General features: G+C 34.4%; 1 protein-coding gene and 1 long non-coding RNA gene across 4 annotated transcripts in view; one reads left to right on the top strand and one right to left on the bottom strand.

Moving 5' to 3' along the window:
• LOC116338328 (homeotic protein antennapedia) overlaps window positions 1-15,167 on the bottom strand; it is a 118,840-nt gene that overhangs the window by 68,726 nt on the left and 34,947 nt on the right. Inside the window, exon 1 of one of the 2 annotated variants that reach the window (XM_031763496.1) lies at window positions 8,509-9,556. The exons of the other annotated variant lie outside the window; for it this stretch is intronic. The gene's annotated coding sequence lies outside the window, so the exon portion shown is untranslated. Of the gene's footprint in view, window positions 1-8,508; window positions 9,557-15,167 lie in introns of those variants that run through there. 2 annotated transcript variants of the gene reach the window in all.
• Window positions 10,683-14,512, top strand: LOC116338329. Of its 2 annotated transcripts, none has more exons than XR_004200865.1 (5): window positions 10,683-10,870; window positions 12,381-12,461; window positions 12,588-12,699; window positions 14,075-14,136; window positions 14,240-14,512. It is a non-coding gene; the product is annotated as an uncharacterized LOC116338329 (long non-coding RNA). The 2 variants fall into 2 exon arrangements; XR_004200864.1 differs by having other exon boundaries at window positions 14,236-14,512.

Here is a 15,167-nt window from a genome sequence, read left to right as displayed (position 1 = left end):
TCTCTATATAAAAAAGATATGAGAGACTGAATCGGTTTGTGTGCATGTGTGAACTTTTGTTTATATTCTATATTTATTCGGTTTATTTTTCATTTTCGTAACTCATTCGATGCGACATACACATGCACAACCGAAATGGAATGAAGTGCGACAGTCGACACAAAATAGAAATAAAAATTGTTTGAATATTATCAAAAAAAAAAGCGGAGCATGTAAGTAAAAGGTAACATTTAGAAAATGTTTGCATACAGTATCACTGGCGTATGTGTGTGGTGTACATGAAAAACTGACTTGAACGACGTTGTCAGTGTCACACACAACGGAGCACAAAAAAAGACGATAGCGTGTTACCCGAAAAAAAAATTCATGCCGTTTTCTTTTTGTCCCGTTTTTCCACTCCGTTTATATGTGTTTGTTTTCAGTTTAACTTTGCGACGCAATGAGATATGCGAAAGGTATGCAATGCATGACATATGAAAGTTTTCTTCGTTCGTCTTCGTTTTCTGCTTGACTTTTTTTTTACTTTGCTTTTTAAGCAAATAGCACAAATACACGAAACGAAATTATTACTATACGTGCTCTAATTTTTGGTTTTCCTATTGCGATTTTGTGTGACAACTTCTTGTAATCATTTCTTCGTAGTTTTTTTTTTTGTATTTCATCGTTCGCCGATTTCGTTTTCATTCTTGCACATTGTTGGTATTTTTTGTTTCGATTCTTTTGAACTGGGTAATTTTTGTTTGCCTAGAATGTTCTTGTACATTGTTTGGAATTTTATCGCAAACAAAACCTTTTACGTTTCTTTTATATATGAAATATAGTTGACTGTGTGTATGTAAATAAACAATTTGCTGGCATTCGTTATGCTCCCATTGCGTCATATTGTTTGGTGTATCGTTGTCTGTTCAGGTATGGGTCACTTTTGTGTCTTGACGTGTTTTTTTTTTTCAAAGGACAAAAAGAAAACTTACGCAAAATTGAAACTGTGCACTATTCTATACAAAAACTGAAACAATGACAATGTCTTCCAGCTGAGAAGTTGAGAATAAAAAAAGAGCGAAGACTGACTTTCATAGAGGATTTTAAAGAGAAAATAACAACAAAATTGTTTTGTGCATTTTTCAGGTAATTTGCAAAATGCCAATTGCACATGCTTCAATTATTTCATTGTCTTTGTCAATAATAAAACAGAGATTACATTGTCCTGAACCTGGTTGGTGTTTGCTTTCTTTTTGCATCAATTTTCACTTGCAGTCAATAGAATTGTCGTTACTTCCTTGTTTGTGCTTACCTGAAACGAGATAAAAAGAAGAAAATCAATATGAATGTAAATAGAGCAGTATCATACAGTTAAATGATTTATGAACCGTGTAGTAAAATCTATTCGAAATCAAATGCTTCAACTCAACAAAAAAAAACTATTGCAACAAGTCTTCTGTTTCTATTCTACTAACAAATGGTGTGTCACATCAAAAGTGACTAATTATTCAAAATGTTGGCCAATATATCGATGAACAATACGCTTTTTCGTGCGCATTGCAATGCATGACGAAAACAAAAGACAGTTTCAACACACTTGTGTGCATACACAAACGAAAGAAAAATAGAGGCGCACGAAAATCAAAACACAACATTAATCTTAATATAAAAAAATGTGTACGGCATAGATGCTACTACGTGCCAACACGATTCCCATTCACTTTAATCCTTATCAATTCATATTGTTTTCGATTTTTATTCTCACACATATACCAAATATAAAAATAGATAGGGCCCGTGCGCACGCTGCGCTCGATTTAGAAATGTGCAAGCGAAAAATAAATAAAATTGGAGACGATGCTTTGTAAGTGTGTGTGCGCGTATTGTTTTCATTTGAGCTAAAACCATACATGGAGCTTTAGCTAGTTTTATGGAGTGTGATTTGCGACACGTGTTTTGATAGACTGAAAGTTGAATAAAAGAGCATTTAAAGTAGAATCGACACGTAAAATGTATTCATTCCAACATGCTCAACGGGAATTGAGATCTAGACAATAACGGTCGTTGTTGCAATTTTGTGAAAATCCCATAGCACAAACTCTCTTCTTAATGATTTTTTTTATTCAACGGCGCCATATCACTCAACGGTGTAAGTGTTTGCAAAAATACATGTGTAAAACATCGCATACAATCTTGACAAGAGTGTGTCTTGTAGATTTTTCGGTGTGAATTATTTCACTTTACAAAACTTACAAGATTCGAAATGAAAACAGCATGTAGTGAATGTTATTCGTGCTAATATAGCACCTACAACTCCAACTGGATATTTACGTCAAGCTTCAAAATATCGATCGCACATGGAATAAAACAGTGTAAGAGACGACTATGTGTCCATTTTGCGGTATAATGTTTGATTTTAATTTGCCATGGGTGCAAAATGAATTATCGCTAAGTGGTGGCTGGCGACTCATAGCATTAGACTAAAAGCAGATCTCACTTCATGATTGAATGGAAAAAGAATCAAATTAAATAAAGTACATCCAGAGAGACAAAAAAACAAAGTGCATACGAGAGAAGGACATTTTTGTATCATTTGTCCGTTTACAATGTGGTGTTGTGCGTTATTGTTTGAATACCAAAAATATGAAACGGATGATGAAAAACGGCACCGTCAAAAGAAAGCATACACAGAAAAATAACAGCAAAAGACACACACCGAAAAGTGATGGCAACGACACACAACGTAAAAGTGAACCGAATAGAAGACGAGTATGGCACATACGCACACAGTGGGAAAGAGAAAGAGAAACCCGAATAAGCAAGCCATCGTATGTGTAGTGTTAGATGTGTATATGATTGCATATCCATGTTATAATATTTTCACATTTCTATGCTATTATTTTCTTTTAGGTCGTAAATCAAATGCATCAACCCCTACTGTCAAGCCACGCCTGTCAAAAAACATTTGCTTTTACTCTCTTTTACCGTTTCTCGTGTGTTTGCCTCGCAACTTGTACTTGTCGTATCGTTTGTGCACATACAAATAACGTTTGTGTATATGATGATGTTGTTGTTGCTACCATAAAGCCGGAGAGAGGGTTCTTTCTCTCTCTGTGTGTGTACGTAATTACCCAAAGCGTATAAGTCTACAGCTATTTGAAGCGTACACGCGATACTCGCATCAACATTGGCACAACACAAAAACCAACATCAAGCGTAAAAGAGATAGAGATAAACGAAAATTCGTCACAAATACACAGAATTTTTATTATTTTTCATCATTTACCGAATCCAAAAAAGTTTCAAGTACAGCACATCCATGTAATCTGCATCGTGAAAATAAACTTCAGATCCAAAAAGTGGAGAAAAAAAGTTGCAAAACGTGTGTATGTGTTTCAATTTATCAGGACAACTCATCCAACAAATGAGCTACACCATCAACAGTTACAACAATTTTACGTATTCCAGAAAAATGAGATAGCAAAAAACAACAGACTTGTTAGTTGTCCATCGAAATTGTACACTTTTTCGATGTCTTTTTTTCCTTCCTCTTCTTGCAATCTTTTCTGTACAAACACACATTGCCCGTATAAGTGCGTGTGTCTGTATGTGTATTTTGCTTGCAGTTACTGATGACTTTTTGTTACTAGCCTCTTCATTTTATTTTCGTTAGCCAAAACGTTTGTGTCTGTCAATGACTTTTACCGAGGGTATACGAGTTGTAAAACTTATCCATGCATGGATAGATATGTCTCGTTTGTATTCTGGTCGTTTTTTTTGCCTTCTCAACGAAAACACATGTAAAAGATACATTTTAGTGCGCTACAGCATTGCTATATGACACATGCAACTGAAACTGATTTCGTAAAATGAAAGTGATTCTCGTGCATTTAAACCGAAACCGTTTTACTCCTAATTTATCTTAAAATCTTCACTTAGGATAATGCAGCACTTAATTTGCGGCTGCTGCGAGAGGACGGAGGGAAAGAGAGAAAATGGTGTTAGAGGAAAACGAAAAAAGTGCTACTTTTATACAGGAAAATGTTGTTTACAGTTCATTTAAAAGTGTCTAGGCCTTTGAGATAGGAGTTAATGAGCGCAATCGGAGCCAAAATTCGCCGTAAGTGTATAACCGCAAAATAATTCACATATATAAGTTCAATCACTTATATGCAACGATTTTTTTCTATTTTTCTTAGCCGCCGTGCATGTTTGCCGTAAAATTGTTCGTAAGCATCTATAATCCAATGGAAACGAAGTTCAAAAGCCGCTAAATTGTTATCAGATCCAAGGAGATTAATTTGATTTGGGCGTTCTCGATTAAAAATTTATTATTTATTTTCATTCACCCGGCAGAGTTATGTTTCATGGGCGCAACCATACGTGCATTTACAAAATAAATAACCGTGTTTTATCAAGGTGCACGAATCTCTAATAGGAAGTATTGTTTGCATTCGGTTCATAATTTTTCTTCTTCTTTTACTCTCTCTCTCTCTCTCTCTCTCTCTCTACATATATGAAGGGTCGGTCTGGAACAATATTCACGAGGAGACGAAGAAAAATGATTGAATGGAGCTAAAAAAAAATTATTCGAAAAACAAAGCAACAACAATTCGATTTAAAATAGTCACATTGAATTCCGTCAATAAACTCACGAGTGTCGGCATTAAATGATCGCTTATCAACAGCAAACGATGTTTTCTTCTCTCGTTTTTTTTTTTCGTGAAAAAGAGAGGTGAATCAAATTGAATAAGACCATAAAATAAATATTCTTTGCGAAATAAAACCGACAGCCACAGCCGTATGAACTGTAGAATCAATGGAACGAACAAACGGCAAAACTTTAAAAACCGTTGGATGGCATCGACAGTGAAATCTTGATCGGATGAAACCTCTGTATTTTCGATGAAATTCCAACATCCGGGTTAGATTCAATGTTTGATAGGAATTTTTAAGAATTTTTTTTTCATGAAAAACCACCTGGCACATTGAACGTGTGATATTTTTGCAAAATGTTTCATTGGATGCGACGGATGCATGTGAAAATCGAGAGTGAACTGTGCACAGATCGTCGTGCAGACTAAACCAATTGGCAGAAAAAGGAGCAAATGCAAAGCGACCTACGGGGGAAAAAGCACAGACCTCGCCGTTTGTATATTCACAATGAACAAAATTGTACGCCAGCCACTTGTTAAACTATTAACGATGAATTGAGCACGTAATGCATAAATTTTATTTTTCATACCGAGCCGATTGTTTTCAGTGAAAATAAGAATTATGAACTCGTTATATCAAATTCAATGAGAAGCAACTTTATTCACGTCTTCTTCTTTGCTGTAGTTGTTCTTGTGAGCAAACGAGTGCAAGCAGTGATTTCGATATATATTGTGATTTTTCCGTGTGATTTTTTTTTCATTCGTTTGTTGTGCCGTTCCGCTGAACAGATAATGATTTTCACACATATTCTTTCGGTTTTTTTTTATTATTCGGACACTTAATTTAACTATTTTCTTGGGAATTTTTTCTCTTTAATTCACAAAGTGAAAGAATTTTTCGGGTTTCCGTTGTGAATGTATTTTTAAATGAACGGTTTTCTCTTCGTACGTTAAAATGAGGATTTATTATTTGAAGTGATTGCGCAAATGTTTGTTTGGGGGCCCAATTCATGATGAAATGTGATTTATGTGACACATTGGAATTTTGAAAAACCTATAAATTCATCGATTTCAACATATTCTTTTTCTGCCTTCTGTTCCAGAAATGTCTTCCCTTTTCTTATGCTTTTATCATGCATGTGTCATTTTATTCGATAATCAGTTTCAATATCGAAATTCGTTTTTTTTTTGTTTTTTTTTTATTTGGAGAGATTCGCATAACCAACATGATAAACACTCGATTTAAATAATTCAAACCAAAATGAATACAATATGAAAAGGCAGAACTAACCCCTTTGCAATTGTTTCACACGTAGATGGAAGGAACACATCTATGAATATAATCTATGCATGATGAATATCATGGAGCAAAGACTCCATGGTATATAACCGGTCATTCTCTGAATATACCGAAGCCCATTCGAAAATGTGATGGAGAGTGAACGCGCAGAGAAATGGTCTCTTTTCAATCGAGTCACGTTTCTCACACAGATGCTGTCTGTTCAAATGTTTACATACCGAACATCTTCTTTTTTCTGGAAAACATATCAAATGAGCCGATTTCATGTAAAATCATGCGAAAAACATTTTGGATTTACAGATAAACAGCAAAATCGAACGACTTTTCTTTTATTTTATTGACAATCTCCTTTTTCTTTGGAGGAATCTGTATGCTTGAAATGGAGATAAAAAATAATAATATCGTCGACTCAACAGTTTATACGATACCGAATTGAAAATTGTATTGCGAATTGGTTTTATGGATAAATAAAATCTTTGCAAAATGTGAATTTTGTGATTTCAACTGATTTTAAATGCCTGAGTGATTGTAGCCATGTGTGAAGCTGTACAGGGTTTGACTCAAAGCCACGAATGAAAGTTCAACGTTCTAAATTTTTAATTCATTTCTAAATGTAATCTCAAAAGACTACTCAGTGTGCCCTCATTGAAATGGCAAAATTTCCGAAAATTTACGGTTTGCTTACCGCAATTTCATTTAAATATTTCAATATCAATACTGTGAAACCATTGCTCTTTCGAATCATCCACAGACATTATTGTGAATACAAGCGCTATAGCATGGTATACATGTGCGCATCATGGAAAGATTTATGTGGGAGTTAAATTGGTTGCGTTGAATGCGAGAATACATTGTGCGTGTTTATTGCAATTGAATTGTCGACTTGATCGTTCATGACAAAAAACCATTGAATTGAATGTAATACTGGCTACAGGAAATTTCTATACATCGTGAACTGTCTACCTCTCAACGGGTAATCGTTTCGATTTAGATCATGTCAAGCCAATGATGAGGCAATGTGTTGCAATTTTTTTCGTCCATATTTGCTTCATAATATAGAGTCGGTGTCACATAAACAAAAAGGAAATCATAATGCAAATGCATTAGTTAAGTAGAAGGAACAAAAATAAAATTCGCATAAGCGTTTGTCGTCGTCGTCATTGTCGCAGAAACAAAGTTAACTCGAGCATTTGAATGGCAAAAAGCAAATCGTTTACACGAACAAGCAAAAATATAAGAATTAACGAAGGGAGAGAGAGAGAGAGGAAAAAAGCATGTCGAAAATTCAAGAATAAAAGCGCCTAAAGTAAGAGCTCAACATACGTTTATATGATGCCGAAACCGGCAAACGATTTTCGCATGTTCTTCCACGGCTTTACGGTTAGAATGGTTCTTTTTTTGCGTTCTCTGAGTTGGATGTACGTAACACACAAAGTCGATGCAATGCATTACTAAAAAGAATACTGTTGAAATGTTGTTTCGTTGTATTTTGTGTGCTGTCACAGTCTGTGGCTCTCACAAAACACCAAAGCCTTTTTGATCGCGTATTTTTTTCTCGCTTTCTCTCTCTCTCTTCCTCTACATTCTTCTTCATGCTTGTCGTTGTCTCCTTTTTGTTGATAGTATGCGTTTTCATGCCATACTGGTTGCTTCGTTGTTGCTCTCTTTCTCTTTGGCCACAATAAACAAGAAATTCTTTATTCATTCGCTTTGGTTCTTTACTCCGTTCAGTCGTTTCTCCGACACATGGTTAGAAAAACACACGCGTTTCTTCGCCGATCATCTCTCGCCGGCTTATATATTCTGTGTATATTTTTTTTTGTTCTTCATTCCCAAATACCAAATACACCGTGCACATTCAAAGCAATAATAATAAAATTGTAAATAATAATTTTATTGCAATTTAAATAATCGTGTGGTGTAATTTTCGTATGTGCCAAAGCACATTGTTCAATTCGCTATCGTCATCATCGTCGTCGTTGCCTGACGCGCATATACATGTGTGTGTGTGTGTGTTTGTTGTTAGCAGTTGCGGTTGTGTTCCGTTTTTAGTTTAGTTCTTATTGTTTTGTAAGTGTTTATGTTTAGCATTGGGCACGTTTGGCGAACAACACAATTGGATCGAGAGTTGGAAAAAAAAGAAGGCGGACAAATAAAAAAAAAACATGTAAATCGGAACGAATTTATGATTATTTATTACTTTATTACAAGTTCATATTTTTAGTTGATCCTTTTTTTCGACGGACTTTTCTGAGTATACGACTGTGGGATTTTCTTATCTAGTCAGTTTGGCTTCACTGTCAATATTATAAATTTATTTCTGTGTTGGCCTTTTCGCCTCATTTTCTCCATTATATTTCATCTTATGAAGTTATCGAAATTATACATATTCGCTTGTTGAACGGGATCGATGGAATACGATCAGAAAAACCATTCATCTTATATTGGGATTCATCATCGATTTACCGACGGCATTCGCACATACAACTCAATTCGAATGTAACGTCACTCGATACAATCATACATTTTTGTTTCACATATAAAGGAAAAAAAGAGAAGTAAAAACATTCTCACCTGTTTAAATTGTGCAATCGATTGCATGAAGGACACTTTTTTTTGGTTTTGTTTTGAATTAAGCAACGTCGTTTTTATCTTCAAATCGTGTTAACGCCACCGAAAAAAACACACAAAAATTAAGTGCAATTGAAATGAAAGACTAACGCTCAAAACTTTTTCAACTCACTGTTTGACCGACTCAATAAAATTTATTGAAATATTAATAGTTTGTTTGGTTCCGCTTTTTTTATGTGTATGTTCGTGGTTGTTTTTTTCTGTCGTTTGATGTGTCAAGCGCAAAAGTTTCGTTCGATTATTCGGCAACAACAACAATAATAACACAAAAGTCGTTCTCGTTTGATGCCAACGGCTAGCCAAGTGTAAACGAGTACTGTGGCTTTCTTCCTTGATATTTGTCTTTTAACACGTTGAACAAAAGTGTAGCATTTATCAAGCACATAAATCATCGAAAATATTACATTTCTCTTTCTCGGTTACAATAATTTATAAAATGTCCGCAAAGAAAATTCACAAGTCAATGCCATTTTGGAATGTCGTTTAATGTTCGGTTTTATCGTTCTTTTTTTTTGTCGATTTGAAATGGTATGCAATGGTTTATTTGTTTTCTTTTTCTTCGTTTATTTTTGCTAAAAAAATGCTATCGCATATCAGTCGCTCTAAATGTTAGTGTTCGTTTCGTTTTCAATGCTTTTGATAATCTGTTTTTTTTTAACAAGAGACAATTTACACGAAAGCGAAAACTGCTTCAAACTTCATGTCCGTTCGTTTTTTTCTATGTTATAATTTTGCTCTTTTCATCATCGTTTTCAATTGCTTTTGCATTATTCTTGCTTAGCGTTCCAATGTTATTTGCGGTTGTTGTTGTTATTGATTTTTGCGTTATCAAAGCAATGTGATGGTACAAAATGTCAGATTTCGTTGCGATTCTGTTAGATTCATCGTGGTTAAAGTGTGTTCGACTTTTACATTGACGATGATTAGATGATACATGAGTAACGACTAACGCATAACAAACACTCGAACTGAAGTCGAGCAAAAAGAGACACAAACATAGAAAGAACAGCGAAAATATTTATAATTTTATTGATTTCCTTTCAGTTTCCTTTCAGATGCTTTTCGTGTGTATTTTGCGTAGTTTTTTTTTTCGATTTGAGATTCACTGCATAGAGAACGTTGGAGCACAACAATGCCGTGTGTTTTTCGGCTCTGTCAGTTTGATTATGTACTCGAGCACCCCGACCCGTTTCTCTCTTTCTTTGCGAGTATATATATATAATATAGGGAATTTTGGTATTTTTGCCGCTTTTTCGGATTCAATTGCTGCACGAGAACGAGGGTAGAATAATCTTCTCTGACATTCTGCGTGTTTGTTTTCGGCTCTATTATTTCAAATGCTTGTGAATCATCGCTTCCATTGCTTGTCTCTTTCTCTCTTTCTCTGTAGCCCTGATGCTCTAGCACAAAATTCGCATTTCGTATCGATTTTTATGCGTTCGCATGATTTAGAAATGTCTTTCACACGCAAAACTCAACTTTTCAAAATCTTCTCTTAATTCATTGAAATATATTTTACCGTCTTTTAAGTGTCTTTTAGTTGCCGCTTATTTAGTTTAGTTAATTTGTTTATGAAACCTCGAGAATGATACACCTTAAAACTCGATTATTTTTATGATTATTATCAATTTTTAGTATCAAAAATATTAATGCGAATTTTTTTATATTTTTTTAGAGCAATGAAATTTTGAGGAAAAATATCGATTTATTTACACTTTCGATGGGGACAAATTTCGAACGAAAAGTGATTTTCTTTTATTTACAAAATGTGTTTATTTTAAAATTAATGCTTCGTTTTGACGAAAAAAATGCAATCGTGATTTAAATGACATCAAAGGTTATTGCTTTTCAACGAAAAAAAAAGTAGCAGAAAAAATCCGATTGCCAGAAGCAGAAAAGTAAAGTCAATGAACGAGGTTTGAATAAAATTACACGAAATCACTTCGGTCAAATAATAAGCATTTTCATTAAATTGTATGCGAAACGAAATGATTAAAAAGCGATTCAATAGAATAATTATTGTTTATAGCTTCCACTTGCGATTATTTATTTTAAAATTACTTTTCAAAGCATTTAGTAATGGTCTAATTTGTGTCTATTTTTATTTCCTTAGATCACGTGTACACTTCATCGTTAAATTGTTAACAAATTGTTTCATTTTGCGACGTCGTTTTTTGGATCGAACAAAATGCAGCGAATACATAAATCTAATTGAAATTTTTGGGAACCACACACTGAAAAGTGTTCTATTTTATGTGCCGTAATGTTTTGATAGACTAAAAAGAAATTGAGTTTTATAAAGTCGGTAAATGTTCTTTTGGATTATTATTCTTTCACACAGTTTTACACGAAACGACCGTTCAATGGATCATTTCAGATTGATACTAATGCACAAACACTTGCTGATAAAGCATGAAACCGTCGCTTATTTCGGCTCGTCAGTTATCGTTGGCCTCCGTTTACACGGCTCCAACTATGTACCACAGATGTGCACACACCGTTTTCTATATATACAAATACACACATATATTTTGCAACTCAAATGCCATTGCTGTGGCTTGTTGTTGCCGCTGAATGGTTTATGTGTTTGTATGAGAATTTTATGTATCAAAAGAGATAGAGAGAGAAAATTTACTGCGTGCGCGCCACAAAATTGAAGGAAAAATGAAGAATGAAGTGAGATGCTGCGCATAAATGATTACAATTTTCCACATAGATTCTTCAAACACATAACACCGAAACGTACCGTTGTAAACAGTAATCTTTCTTTCGGCTCGAACAATTGCAACCGATAAAAAGAACGAGTAAGAGTGTGAGAGAGTGTTCGAAATGAATATGTGCATTGAAAAATACATTCATTGAAATTGGTAGATTGTTTTTCACAGTATCATTTTCATTTGATTCATCGTCCATCCATGCAGCGAGCGAATGAATTCGTTACACAAATACACCACCGATAAAATGATACGGTGTACACACAATTACATTCTTAAATTGCACACACTTTTCGGAATTCGATTTTGTAAACAAAACAATAGAAGGGTCGACACACACACACGCACACATATAGAGTGTGAGTATATATGGAAAATGTTTGCCCCAAGTTGAAGATACACATATGCAATCGAATTAAAATCTCAAGCGTTGCATACCGTAAACAGTTTACTGTTTGATTTTGTTATTTGCGTGAAATAGAATTTGATGTTCGCAGCAAATTTCTTCTACCCATAGAACAATCGTTCTCATATTGTAAGTCGGCATAAACAATTTTCTCATGTTGTATGTCGACCTGACTAACGATTGCTTTTATCATGTGAAAAGTACATGTGGCGAAAAAGTTTTCCATCGGCTGACAGTGGATGGCAGCCTATTCGAGCGCGGTTCGTATGTACAATGTACAAACTAATGAATGTAAAACTCAACAACCGATACATTTGAAAACTTCTTCGCGTTCTTCCCTCGGAAAACAATAACAACATTATATATATCCCTTCAGACTGTGATGTGCTGGCTGAACCATGAAACTCATTTATTAGTTGCAATCGTTGTCGATTTTATCGTTAAAAAAGCGACGAACATTTTTCTCTTCTCTCTCTCTCTCTCATGTTTCGAAATTATTTTATCTAACGATAAAAACTTTTCTTGCAATGCAGTAGTACTTTTCCATTTCAAGTGTTTGTTCATTATTTTGTTGGATGTAAACCGTTAAATGTGCTCTTTAACCTTTTTTTTTTCAATGTGATATATGCTACATTAAGTGGGAAATCTTCAATTATACAGCAATAAAAATCATGTTTTTAATTATTTTCTTTCAGCATACAGCACAACCAGTATGTGTCAAGACAAGCATTGAGATAGCGGTCAATAAATTCGCAGCGAATGGAGAGTGTACTTGTGTGCGTATACATTAGCGTTTGGCTTCAAGCTCAGTTCAAAATCTGAAGGCTAACTTTTATTTCTTTTCAATTTTTGATTTATTATTTAAATTTTATATTTCATTTATATTGTTTCTTAAATTCCAGATTCAGTACGTGTTTCGAATACATGGCGAGTGCAAATGAGTATGACAAATAAACAGCGTACGAGACGTCAGTGGTTGAATCGGGCAAAAAAACAAACCGAATCAAATAGTAGGTAAGCATTTACCTGGGACTCCAACTGTAGTATTGAAGCATTTTTCAAGCGGTATCATATTGCACTTAGAGTAAGACTGCGATCGTAAATCTAATTAAAAATTGGTATTAAACGACTCGACTTGCAGCTGCATATTATTCACAATTCAAGTTCTTTTACGTTTTACACGCTCGTGTGAGCGAATATGAAAAACAGACACTTCAATTTGTTTATCAGCATCGCAAACCGGTATATGTCTAATGACTAAATTTCAAAATATTACTTGGCTGCCCGTTCAATATTAGCCACTCAACCGGATTTTGTCGAACTTTTTGCTTTATACGCAATTGAAATGAATTTTCAAGAACATTTTTGTTCTCATTTCCTCCATCACATTGAAACGAATACCACATTGTTGCAAAAGAGTTTTTACGCTTATTGTTTCAGCTTGGAATTTCATTTTTTTTGCTTCAAATAATCGAAAATAATCTTTCGATTGGCAAACGAATTGTTTGGTGGATGAGAAAAAAAATGTGTATGACTTATTACATATTAATATCGATTCAATGGCTCTAGTTCTATCCACTTTGTTATGCAGTTAATGTTTCATTTTCTGATCCCCTTTTTTACCATGCCTGACAGATATCCTCATGTGGTGCGGCAACGTACGAAATTCGGAGAGTTGATGGACATTGCAATGGAGGAAAATGGAAAATAGACTTTTTGGGGATCGAAACATGCACAACATTCACTTCAAATAACAGCAAAAAGCAATATTGATTAATGGATTCTTATTGGCTGTGAGCGACAGGCCGCAAATATACACTTTCTCTTGCTCTGTTTATCCATACATTTATACGGCATAATCCATTCGACCGAACCGTATTCATCATGTTTGTTTTTCTATATTGTTTGGGCCATATAATGTTCTCTGATTTTGCGTGATTCAACTATTAGCATTATGGATACGATTTTTAGCATGTTTTTTTTTCTCCCGTTGTTATGGGCCATGATGAATTTTTCCTTCGTCAAAAATTTCCAAACCGAATCGATCGCCTTCATTTCCCTGCTCTATTTTTTTTCGCCTTCTTTATTTATATTATAATCAAAATAAACGAATTTGGACAGTTTTTCCAGAGTATATGTTGCTCGCTCAATTTGAACTTTATTTTTTCTTTTCTTGTACGAAGCAACATGCGTACTGTTGGCATAATTTCGAAATAACAACACAGGAAGTAGTTTGTATACAATTTTATTCACTGAATCTAATCTTCTAAATTGACATCGAATTCAATTTCGTAATAAGATTTTCTTGTTTTGCCATTTTATTTATATAAGTTTTATTTCTCTCTCTCTCTTTTGTTTCATGTTCCCGGCGCCCATTTGCACTGAGAAGAGAGTCGCAAAGTGATTGCAAAGCGAAAAGTGGAAAGGACAACGCATATATTGCAAAAACGAGTGAGCTGAGTTAAACCCTATGATTTGCGCTTTTGACATATTTTTATTGATTTTTTTTTTCTTTTCTTTTCACTTGTGCGCCTTCATATTTTCAACTAGGAAGTTTGGAATCGGTTTCGGCAGGCAATTCATAGCACTGGACATAAGACACTCATCATGCGGAAGGAAAAGAAAATTTTCTTTTTGTTTGGCATTTATATTGGAAGCCATTGTTATTGGGTAATCAAGTGTAACACGAATTTGATTTATTGTTGTGCGAAATAATTGAAAATGGAGATACAGCCCATTGACGATTTAAATTTATGTAAATATTCATGCAGAAAACATTTTTTTGAGAAATACCATGATGATAAATGTTATATTTGTAGTTTGAAACGGCGACGAATTAAGAAAATGGAAACAGCACATTTTCATCAACAACAACAAATTGAATTCGATGAGCTCATGTAGTAAATTAATAAATTTAGTTCACAAGTAGCACATTATTCTCTTGAAAAATATTCATCGAAATGCCATTGATAATCCCATTGTGAGCAATCGCTTGATTAATTTTTCATGAGAGAATGTTCATGATTTTTTATTTCATCAAGCGACATGTGTATCGAAAATGCTTTGTTTATTCATCCGTTTCGCACGCAAACACAATTACCTTAGAGACTTTTGCTGCTGCTCACAGCAAGTGGGCGTTGAGAATTTTTATCAATTTTTCTTCTCGGTGATGCGCTGAAAATCCGTACACGGCGTCAAACAATATTTTGGCTTGTTTAAACTAATCCGCATGTCTTGTTGAACATTCAGACGTATGCACTTGTCGTGCATTTCATCAAATGGATGAACTGATGCGATTACATTTTGATGCCCGTTCAAAAAGAAAGATATGAAAAATTAAAAATGCGCTGCTGCGTGCCGAACAACATACGCATTAAAAATAGATGAACGTGATGCGTACACATTCACTCACACACCAAAACACATCGTACACAATTTCATATGATGCAAGATTTTAATCAGGCAAAAATCCTAGTTAATGA

The sequence above is a fragment of the Contarinia nasturtii genome, unplaced genomic scaffold (genome assembly GCF_009176525.2).
Source record: "Contarinia nasturtii isolate CC-2019 unplaced genomic scaffold, AAFC_CNas_1.1 Cnas_scaffold_350, whole genome shotgun sequence".
In the NCBI taxonomy this organism is placed as follows: domain Eukaryota; kingdom Metazoa; phylum Arthropoda; class Insecta; order Diptera; family Cecidomyiidae; genus Contarinia; species Contarinia nasturtii.
Note: the sequence above shows the minus strand (reverse complement) of the source record. Positions and strands in the feature narration are given on the sequence as shown.